Raw genomic sequence first — 7,500 nt, 5'->3', positions numbered from 1 at the left:
ACTTCTCCTAGTTCGTGATTCAATTTCTCACTCTGTGACACTTGGAAATTTGAAAAAACAAAAGATCATAAACGAAGTTGTTTCTACTCAAACGAAGTAGGAAAAACAAATAGCTGCTTGCTAGCGAAAAACGCCTAGTGTGCCGCCATCATTAGACCTCCTCTTGTGCGTCCTACATGCATCACTTTCGTTTTGTCTTCAGTTATTTTCATTTATTTATTTTTTTTCTTGTCTTGTACCCATCTGTCCCTCTCCTTCTACGGCTGTTTCACCGTATCAGTAACAACTGCCACGTCATCGTTCTCCACAGATATATCTTAGAATATCAATCATGGAAACGACAAATAAAAAAAAGGAAAAAATCCTCATTCTTGCCTCACCTCTATTCTAACATCAAACCATCTACTCCTCCCCCACGTTGTTCTACTCTTTACCATGTACGCTACCCTACCATTTGACTGCTTTGTCTTAAGCCATCGTCGGAAAGCTTTCATTTCCTCTGTGTTGGCATTTGAAGACCTCTGTTGTTCAAACTCGGTGTTTGTTTATTTTTTACTTTGTTCCTTTTATGGTCTTTGTACCCGCTGTTCTAGTGCATAGCTACGTCATTGCTTCTCTAAATGCCGTTTACTGTGTGTGTGTGTGTGTGTGTGTGTGTGTGTGTGTGTGTGTGTGTGTGTGTGTGTGTGTGTGTGTGTGTGTATGTGTGTGTGTGTGTGTGTGTGTGTGATATGCGGGTCAAGAATTGGGCTCCACAGTCACCTCCGTTGGCATCAGCGCCAAAGGCCTCATCATCACCACCCAGCATCACTCAGAACCATCGCACTTCACCGGAGCACTGTCGTCGATCACCGGAAGACAGCCATAAGCAAATAAATGTGTGTGTTTGCGTGTTTTTGTTTGTTTTATTCTTTTGTTTTCTTTGCCTACCTTTCCTCCTCACATCTATAAATTTTGGCTTCATTCTATCCTGTTTTGCGTTTTGCATTGCCCTCAAGGCGTTGGGCTTAGTGATCAACCCTGATACAACCTCGTTGGGAAATCTTTGAATGTTTTCTTCTTATTTGTTATGAATAGGTCTATCATTGATCTCTCTACCCCTTCTTGCCCCGCCCATTTTATATTCTTCATATGGGTGAAAGGTACTCATAATTACCACATACGCTAAAATCACCCCCAAAAATGTCCATCATCATTTCTGTCTTCAATTCCATGACGTTCCGACAAATCCTTCATAACCTTTTCTATATATATCCACATCTCCGTATTCCGATCACGCATCACTGTATTTTGCCTGATCAACAACCTACACTGCAACTCTTCACAGAACCTCTCTTTCTCTTTCTTTGATCTCCCAGTATGAGGTACATACACCTGCACAAAACAAACATCTTAACCGTCAAGATTAATGGGTATGAGTGGCAGGGTGGTGAGATAAACACCGAGAACCGTTGAAGTTTTAATAAAACTTCAACGGTTCTCGGTGTTTATCTCACCACCTTGCCACTCATTTTGTCGTCCATTCCTCATTAATGGGTATGTTGACATACACGTAATCAGTCTTCCTCCAAGCCATATACTATCCAATCTCCCTGCTATGCTGGGGGTCAGGATGGATATCAATCATGCCTACCATCCTACTTCCCACAATATATCAACTCTAAGTCGTCAGGGAAGAGTTTCTCGCCCTCACCCCTGAATATCGTCTCATAAATCTCAAAGATCTCCGAATTTTGTGTCCTCATCTTTGTAACTTACTCTTCCTCCTCCTTCTCCTCTTCCCCCTCCTCCTCCTCCTCCTCCTCCCCCTCCTCCTCCCCCTCCTCCTCCTCCCCCTGATTCTGTCTCTTTCTCTTCGGGTAGAAACATAAGTGGTTGATTTTCTGATCGTCTGCCATTTTCTTTGCCCGAGGTTCGTTGGAAGCTTGTCGTGTCCATTACGAGCCCATAGGAGCCCCCGATCCTACGCCGAACCCTTTCATGTTGTGATGTTTTGCTCCTCTCTTGTACAGTTTTGTCTTTTTCCAGTTGATTTGCTGAGCCTGTCCAAGAGCACCTGTCGAAGAGTGCCACAGCAAATCTCTCCATCAACTTCCAACTTGTGCCTCAAATATCTTATTTTGATTATTCACTTTTATTTCCTTGCTACCAAGACGTCCTTTTCGAGTTGCCACCAGACGATTTTATTCAGATAGAGGGAACTCGCCTGGAACTTACCAGGATAAGGGATTTGAGGTGTTTCCCTGCAGAATACGCAAAGTCGTCCCACGTTTGTTGGGAACGCCTTCAGAGTCGACATGACGTCACGGGAGCGGTGAAGGGAGCCGCCATGACGAACCTCCTCCTTCCCTGTGGAAATTAACAGAATTTGTAGGTTTGAAGTTTTTGTATTTATCTGCACCTGTTCGTCTTTCTCTGCGAGGAACTTGATACCTGGCGATCGAAGGAAATAGAAAAACTCCGTTATTTGTATCTAAAAAAATAAACCATCGTTCATGAGCTTCATAAATAATTGTAATTTGATCGAAACATTTAGGATATTCGAATTATATTTCATACCATAACTTGATCAAATGAAAAAAAAACACCGTTTGTAATTGATGCAACTATGTCTAAACGAAAAAAAAACTATGAAATTTCATAATGTAAGTAAAAAATAGGAGTCACATCATACCTCGTAAAACGTGTTGATTATTTTTTCCAAAATTATTCATATTATTATTCTTTGTTCACACCATTTCTATGTGATTCAGGATTCGACCTCGTGTCTTACGTCGCCTAGAAAGGACAAGTTGGCCGTCGATTTGTAATTAAGCGTTTGTCTAGCCCCTCGAATTTCGCAAGTTTCCTTCGGCTGAATAAGGATTTACAAAGAGTTTACAATGGAGGAGCAAGCCGACAGAAGATCTTTTGGTTCATAACTACGTCGGGTGCAAATATATATACACACACATATATATATATATATATATATATATATATATATATATATATGTATATGTATATATATATCTTGATAGCGTATTGGGTTACGTCAATGTAATTTTGTTACGGGTTAGCTGGGTTCGAATCCTCGGCTCGTCTACGTTTAAATTTCCACGGATGTCTCCTTCGACCGATTCTGTCTCGTTTGCGATGGTGCGGAATTAAAAGTGATATGTGGTTGGAAAAAGATATTAATTAATCACTGGGAACCATTCAGTGTGTATGTATGTATATATATATACATGTATATATATGTATATATATATATATATATATATATATATATATATATATATATATATATAAAGCCCCTTCCATCAATTTGCAATGCGACCTAATATCCAATATCCCCTTGTATAGAAATAAATTGCAACATCCCGCCTCTACCACCCCCTCCTCCTTAGCTTCACCCTCTCCTCTCCCTCCTCCTCCTCCTCCTCCCCCACCCCCTCCACACACCCCCTCTCCTCATCAGGTCTCTGAACCATTTAAAAGGGCAGAGGTCACGGGTAATCCGCTAATCTCCTCACACCTGCAGAGGAGAAGGTCGCCCCGGGTTTAAATATGTAGCCGACCGCCATCCTTTTCACCTAAGGCAAGATGTAGTATTTAATATTATTATCATTATTATTATTAATAATATTATCTTTAGTGTTATTATTCATTCAAATTTAAAATGTAAATGCAATTGTAAGATTTGATATAAATTGTAAATGTGTAATAATCAATGTAATTCAGACTAGTATCATAAATATCTATTGTATCTTTAAAACAGAAACACCAGAAGATGTCTTATTAGAGACGAAACGTTGTGCAATAAAATGGAGAAGTATAATGAATTGGTCTATGCCCACCCTATCCAAGGGAAGAATTTAATTAGAAAAATAGAAAATACAAGAAAGAAATTCAACAACTTCCAGAATGCTGTCGTATTCAATCAAACATGTTTAAAAGAGAACCTGCTCCCAAAATACACAAATATATATATATATATATACATACATATATATATACATACATATATATATACATATAAATATACATATATATGCGTAAGTAACCACTAGGAAAAGTAAGCTAACAAAGCAGAGCGCTTTCATATAATTAAATCTTTGTATCAGCACTGAAGATGTAATTATACGAAAGCGCTCTGCTTTGTTAGTTTACTTTTCCTAGTTCCTAGTGGTTACTTACGCATTTGTGAACACACACTCCTAGTGTTTTTTTGCACATATATATATATATATATATATATATATATATATATATATATATATATATATATATAATAGCCCAACGACAGCCAGAATAAAAAAACTGAAGTTGATCGTAGCACCAGAAGGGGTAAAGGGAAACCATCGTGCCTAGGTACAGCTTTGTATTTTTTTTTCGGGATGTCATTTATTTTCACTAGAACCATATACACATATCTTAAAAGTAGCTTTTTAGGGACCCTTTGGCCAAAATATTTGTCGTATGCTAATTTGCATTCCATAACACATCATACAGTGCCATCTTTTGCTATTGGTTCCGATGACGTCATGGCTTGAGTGCCAACCCAAGCCATCTCAATGAACGATGTCGTCCTGTAGCAAAACAGATGTTTCCTTCAGCGATAAAAGAAATTTTTTAATCATTTTTGAAAGTAGTCTCGACTCCTTAAATCTCTGACAACAGGCAAGTTGTGTGGACAGACGACATATATTTGGGCTATCAGTTTGAGACGAAATATCTTTCTGAAGAGGTCTTCATGTTGGTGCACCTATGTGCTTGTTGGTTCTGCAATGCTGTCTTTGGTACTCAAAAAAGTAAGGGTTGGACGCATTAAATATTTTTGCAGTGTGATACTACACAAAATACAAGACTTCACACTACGCCTCCTGGATGAGACGAAAGCTTCGTAAACAATGATTTCTACAGTGTAATGCTTTAAAAAAGGGCCATTTAGTATTACTGTAAGATACTCTAGTCCCATCATTTAGCTTCAAGTGCATGTTCTGTGCGTGGACTATAGCATTTTTGCTGGGCGGTTTTCATAAGTTTTCTCAGAACATAAGACCATAAGAATGAAGGAGACTCCAAGAGATCAAAAGGCCTACACTAGCCAGCTCCGTATCCATCACCACCTGTCATCCCCATCCATAAAGTTGTCTAATCGTTATTTAAAACAACTGATAGTTTCAGCGCTTACTACATGGTTACTAAGTTTATTCCATTCGTCGACCACCCTATCAGTAAACCAATTTTTGCCTATTTCCTTTTTAAATCTAAATTTGTCCAGTTTATAATCATTACTGCGAGACCTGCCCTGTTGTTTTAATATGATGACCTTGATGCACTTGTACACTTGTATTAGATTCCCCCGCACTCTGCGTCTTTCCAGAGAGTGTAAGTTAAGGTGCCTAAGCCTCTCTTCTTAAGGTAAATTTCTAACTTCATGTGTCATTTTGGTCATTCTTCTCTGTACTGATTCTAGTGAACTGATGTCCATTCTGTAGGACGGAGACCAAAACTGTACCGCACAGTCTAGGATGGGTCTAACTATCGCTAGATAGAGTTTGATAATTACCTCTGCACTTCTATTCGCTACCGTCCTAGCAATGAAACCTAATGCTCTGTTAGCTTTATTCCTGGCGCTAATGCAATTTCCTGGTTTTAAGGTCCGAACTCACTAGAACTCCCAAGTCTCTCTCGCACTCAGTTTTCTCTTCTCCTGTATTTCTCTCTGGGTTTTATATGTTCTCAATACATCATCATTCTCCGCCTCTTTTATCCTATTCTTTTCTTCCCAATTATGTATTTTCCTCCGTAGTTCTTTCTTCAGTTTCATAATTCCTAAATGTTATATTAAATAGCCTGCGGCACTGAACATGATCACCACTCATCAAACACAATGACGATGCATGAAAAATGAATATAACCCATGACATCAAAGCGGAGTAGATGGCGCCACGGTTAGGTATTACGAGAATGGCTGAAGCGGACGTTTTGGTGATAGGGTCAGTATAACTTCAAATTGCGATAAATAATAATAAACGAGTTTTTTGTGTAATTTATTTAGCTATTATTGATTTTGGTAAGTAATGTAAACATATTCCGGTAAAATTAGACACCTTTAACTTTCAAAGTGGTTAAACTTTAACCCTTTTCGTAGTGGATGTCAATCTTTCTGGCGCCAGACTATCTCAATAATTTCAAAAGAACATAAAAACATAAGAACATAACATATGAATGAAGGAGACTTCAAGAGACCATGTGGCCTACACTAGGCAGTTCCATGTCCATTACCGCCTGTCATCACCATCCATAAAGTTTTCTAACCGTTTCTTAAAACAACTGATAAATTCAGCGCTCACTACATGGCTACCAAGTCAGTTCCATTCGTTGATTATATTTAGAACACAGATCCGCGGGACCTTTTCTCCCCTTCTCCACTTAAAACACAAAGAAGTTAGAGCCTCGTTCATTGAACCCCTTCCGTGCTGGGTGGTCCTTTCCCTATCGCCAGGATATTCTATTCACCTCCGTAACAGGAATTCGTCTGGCGACAACCGTAACAGAAGGAAAAGTGCCAGCCGGCACGAAACGTGTCACAGGTGGGAGGGGAAGGAGAAGGAGGAGGAGAAGGAGGAGGAGGAGGAGGGAAAGGAGGAGGAGGAGGGTTGTCCCCGGGAGCGGCTGAGGCCGACTACCCCGAGGCCGACTTCGTTGCCGGAGGGGGACTTTTGCGTCATCGAGTTCCGGGACTAGACACACCCTCGCGATTTCGAGAGCGCTGTAAAAGTATTGGAATACGAAATCCCATGAATTTAGCAGTTTCATGTACCCAAAGCAATATAGACACACGCACACACAAATATGTGTGTGTGTATATATATATATATATATATATATATATATATATATATATATATATATATATATATTCCTGGCTATGGCAGTGATCGATTCGGGGACTACCGTGATGCCAGTCGCCCGCTCTACCGATTTCTCTACTGAGGATACAAAAGAGCCACAACCTGATATTAACTAATACCCAGGAATGAAGTTGTCTTTTAATTGCCTTCATCCGTGAGGAACAGTAGATTTTGAATCTTTTATTCTCTTCGCCATTGTAACATAGGACAAATCACGCGTAACAGTGACACATTTCAAATAACCATCCTGACTGTCGCGGGGATCGATCCGGGGACTAACGTGATGCCAGCCACCCGCTCTACTGATTACTCCACTGTAGAATTTGGCCGAAGGATATAATGTATAACCGCAGTTGGTGGTCACCTTCATTCCTGGCTATTAGTTGATATCAGGTTGTGACACTTTTGTACCCTCAGTGGAGTAATCGGTAGAGCGGGAGACTGAAAAATACCACAAGGCCTACACTAGGCAGTTCCATGTCTCTTACCACCCGTCATCCCTCCCTATGAAGTTATATAATCTCTTAAAACAACCAGTTATTTCAACGCTCACTACATGATTACTAAGTCTATTCCATTCATTAACCATTCTGCAGGT

This window comes from Oratosquilla oratoria, chromosome 26, assembly GCF_046742065.1.
Source record: "Oratosquilla oratoria isolate Oo_2021 chromosome 26, ASM4674206v1, whole genome shotgun sequence".
Lineage (NCBI taxonomy): Eukaryota > Metazoa > Arthropoda > Malacostraca > Stomatopoda > Squillidae > Oratosquilla > Oratosquilla oratoria.
Note: the sequence above shows the minus strand (reverse complement) of the source record.